The following is a 4,502-nucleotide window of genomic DNA, read 5'->3' on the forward strand; positions in this document are numbered from 1 at the left end:
GGCGAATCAGACCCATGAAGGGGGGGGGGGACACGTTAGTTGAAGGGGGGGGGGACACGTTTGTTGAGGGGGGGAGACACGTTTGTAGGGGGGGGGCACGCTCGACAACGAGAGTTGGTTTTTATTGAACGCTCGACAACGAGAGTTGGTTTTTATTGAACGAGACTTCAACACGGAACAGCTGCACGAAACGATGGTCACGTCACTCTCGGTGACGGTGTCGACAATAATGGACACACGAGCAATGTTAATAGAACAACACACAACCACATAACATCCCGAACCCATTAACCCCACTTAATCCTAATGTGGCGACACGAGGAGGCTTTACTATTTTATGTCAGAGTATTTTCTCTGTTACCGACAACGCCACCTTGGGTTAGGGCCCAAGGACCTATACACTACGAGTATAATTGTCACCTCTGACGATAAGACTATCAGGTTCGTTCAATCAGGGAGGGCGGGAGACAGAGTTCAAATATAACAAAGCATTTTATTATTATAAACACAGTTTGGCATAAAAGATGAAAAAGAGAAGTAAGCCCAACTGGGGAAGGACGTAGGTGCAAGCTGAGGCTTACCGGCTGGGAGAGTGGTCGTCAGGGGGAAATTAAATCCAACGAAAGAAACAAGGGCACCTCACACACACAGCAAAAACGTGAAGTCCAAATGAATAAAATCTAAAACAAAGCACACGCACACGAAGGATCACCACCACCACCCAGGAGGACCACCGCCACCACCGTCGGCCTTCAGCTCTACGAGAAAGGGGCACAGTTAGGAGGGCTCACAACTGACAGACAATATCACATAACAAATCAAATCAATAAACTAAAGAGTATTAATTTGCAATAACCAAAAATCACTCAAAATGAAAGAAAACAAGAAAATTAAAAAGCCTCGGACCAGAGATATCAACTCAACAAGTAAACATAACATATGTTTTAAACAAAAATAAACAAGGGCTCAGATTGAGAAGTTTCCCTTCCAAATGAAAATTAAATGAACAACGACACAAAACTTAAGAGATTAACTCAAAACGCACACACACACGCACACACACACTCCAAACCAGGGGTGAGTCCAGGCGGAGCTCGCAGCGGCACACCCGAGCGGCAGCCACACAGGTCAGGCACACACCGCACCACGCACAGCAGCAGCGGGCCACAGGGCTAGCAGCTGGAGGCAAGCCGACCAGGGGCAGTAGACAGAGCCCCGAACCAAGTCGGCGGAAGTGGCAACGAAGCAGCAGCAATGACAATTAAGCGACAATCAGTAAATAACCAAGGAAGGTATTCTCGGTTTTGCGTTCTTAATCCCGGTTCTCAGTCTGATCATTATGCGTCCCTTCTAAAGAGGGAGAGGGGTGAAGAGTATCGGCGTAGCGGGGGAGACAGCCACCACGCACCATGCGACAAGCAGACTGTTGAAGGGAGAGGAGCGCAAAGTGAGCCTAGCACCAGACCAACAGGCAAACAACAACAACACGCTCAACATGACTCACCTATGCTCTGGTCAGCGGCGGTAAACGACCCCAATACATTGCCCCGATTGTGATGAGGATCTCGGCAGATCTATTATAGTAAGGGTTTGAGTTTTAGTAAACCGCTGATGAATGTACGCAACACAGCATGCGGAGGTGAGCCTACCTGTGCTCTGAGGTGAGCGGCGAGGGCAACGACCCGGAAATGGACGGGCCGAAGAGGCAGGAAGCGAGAGTTCAGGAGGAAGGGCACGGCCTACTTTTATCCCCTCGACAAGCAATGATTGGCGAACGGGCCGGAGTGGGCGTGGTGTAATAGAAGTCTGTGTCCAAATAGCCGTATTGCCTCATATCACTACACTAACAACAAAACAAGTTAACAAAAGCCCCATTCGTCAACTGAGAACCCCAATTCCCAGAATCCCCCGCGGCTCCGGAACACGGCGTAGCTTATATTGATCTTTATTATCTGAATGGGAAATGCAATATTTTAGGACAGATACACCATTAAACGCGTTTCTAATGACTTTTCTAGCGAGAAATGTACATTTTCCTTACATAATCTTCAGTCAGTGAATGTGTATGATCTTTATTAATCTTTATTATCTGAATGGGAAATGCAATATTTTAGGACCGATTCACCGTTAAACTTGTTTCTAATAACATTTCTAGCGAGAAATATACTTTTTACTTGCATAATCTTCAGTCAGTGATTGTGTCTGATCTTTAGTTTTATAGTTATTAGGATTTGATCGGCTCGCTCGCATGTTTCAACGACGTCAGGTTGCTTTCGCTAAACTAGCAGCTCACGTGCTTCCTGCGTTTGTGTTATTAAACTGTTACTTTATGTAACTTTTAATGATATCATCTTGTTAGAAACACGTATATCTGAGAGCCAACCCAGTCGCCAAAAGCATACGTTGACAGTGTACTTTTCGTGAACACTGGTCCGACCGCCCTGAAATTTTAATACCTTATTCTAGGGCCTAACTGGGACCTCCGCACCGAAACTTGGACCGAAAATTTCAGGGCGGTCGGACCTTCCTATCTCAAAAACTGTTTTTCCACCACATTCTGAACCATTAGGCCTTGCAGGCTACACTTCTGAGGGGCTTTGTCCAAATGACACTCCATTTGGGAAAACTTTTTTTCTCTAAGGGCTAGAACTCCAAATCTCGGATATGTCGTACACGGGGCCCCGGGAAATGTGTGTAAACATTTTAGCATCCCTAGCAATCTCGAAAAGGTCGGCAAAGGGGCGTGACCTCCAACAGTACAGTAAATGTACATAAGACAGAGGTTAGTTTCTAGTCCCCATTTTTTGTGGGATGGAGGTGTACATTTGTGGCTAAAGGTGTGTAGACACAGCTGGCCTGTGGCCACGTTTTTGAAGTCGGGGGTCAAAAGGTCAAAAGGAGCCGGCACCACGCCGCTTATGAGATAACAAAAAGTTAATGTGTGTTTCTCTCATAAATTTTTGTCATTATTAAAGAGAGGCCTGATTCTCAGATATGCATGTTGGATGGCTAGGGTGTAGGTCTGGGAAGAACTTCAGGCCAAAATCTTGCAAGCGAGCCGCTGGGTGCAGGTGCAACGAGATGGAGCACTTGCTGAGCCTGGACTTTCATAATCTTCGCTCTGTGAATGTAAAGGATGTTTGGTCGGATGTTACGACGAAGAATCATAATGTGAATGGGAATATTCTATAAATCTCTTGATATCACCTTTCGTCAATCCATTAGAAGTATGAAAATATCTTCCCGGTGGTGCAACAGAGCAAACAAGGTGTCCTTTGACATCTACGTTTCGAGACGATTGCAACAGTGCCACACATGATCATATTTGAATATGTTTCGGGGTAGTAATTAGCTGTCGATTTTGGAGGCCTTTATCAATAATGACCAGCTATAGATTTGCTTCCCGATGGAGATTTTTGACAAATTGCATGTTAATTAGCATCTACACGTTAAGCTGAGTCCAATGAGATCAAGCTCGGCCTCTTGCTACACCGAGATCATGTCCTAGACCTAGGTGTACCATGTAAAATACATGTTACCATTAGCTAGAGTGTCGTTCTTGGTGTCATTGGACTCAGCTCAACGTGTAGATGCTAAATAACATGTCATTTGTGACAAATCTTTATCGGGAAGCAAATCAATAGCTGCTCAGTATTGATTAAGGCCTCCAATTTCGACAGCTAATTACTACCATTAAACATGTTCGAATATGCTCATGTGTGGCACCGTTGCAATCTCCTGGAAGCGTAGATGTTGAAGGACACCTTGTTCGTCCTCTTACGCCACCGGGACGATATTTACATGCTTCTGATTGACTAATGAATTGATTCAGCTATTCCCCCAGAAGTCTGGGGTCAAAAGGTCAAAAGGAGACGGCACCACGCCGGGGTGGATCCAGATCTCGGGCAACAGCGCAGGGTTGCCAGGTCCTGCAAAAAAACGTGCCCCCCACATACCGTTCAAAATCCACCCAAAATGTCCTAAAAGCATCCCAAATAAAAAATGATATTATTGGCCATTTTGGCCAACGTTTTGAAAGTAATAATATTTGAGGGAATATTTTTTTGTTGTTGTTTTAGCAGCAAAATGCACCGTGTGCGTGTGTGCGTGTGCGTGTGCGTGTGTGTGTGTGTGTGTGTGTGTGTGTGTCTGTGTGTGTGTCTGTGTCTGTGTCTGTGTGTCTGTGCGTGCGTGTGTGTGCTTGTGTGTGCTTGTGTGTGTGTGTGTCTGTGCGTGTGCGTGCGTGTGTGTGTGTGTGTATAACACGCTATTTTATGTTGAAATGCGACGTAATCCAGTGTTCACGAAAAGTACACTGTCAACGTATGCTTTTGGCGACTGGGTTGGCTCTCAGATATACGTGTTTCTAACAAGATGATATCATTAAAAGTTACATAAAGTAACAGTTTAATAACACAAACGCAGGAAGCACTTGAGCTGCTAGTTTAGCGAAAGCAACCTGACGTCGTTGAAACATGCGAGCGAGCCGATCAAATCCTAAT

At 45.4% G+C, this 4,502-nt stretch overlaps 1 long non-coding RNA gene across 1 annotated transcript; it reads right to left on the minus strand.

Annotated features, from left to right (window-relative positions):
- Positions 1–316: 316 nt before the first annotated feature.
- On the minus strand, positions 317–1,833 carry LOC132445477 (uncharacterized). The gene is made up of 3 exons (XR_009522603.1): positions 1,650–1,833; positions 1,505–1,574; positions 317–1,423 (listed from the first exon to the last, which is right to left on the minus strand). It is a non-coding gene; the product is annotated as an uncharacterized LOC132445477 (long non-coding RNA).
- Positions 1,834–4,502: the final 2,669 nt, after the last annotated feature.

This window comes from Gadus macrocephalus, chromosome 17, assembly GCF_031168955.1.
Source record: "Gadus macrocephalus chromosome 17, ASM3116895v1".
Taxonomy (NCBI): domain Eukaryota; kingdom Metazoa; phylum Chordata; class Actinopteri; order Gadiformes; family Gadidae; genus Gadus; species Gadus macrocephalus.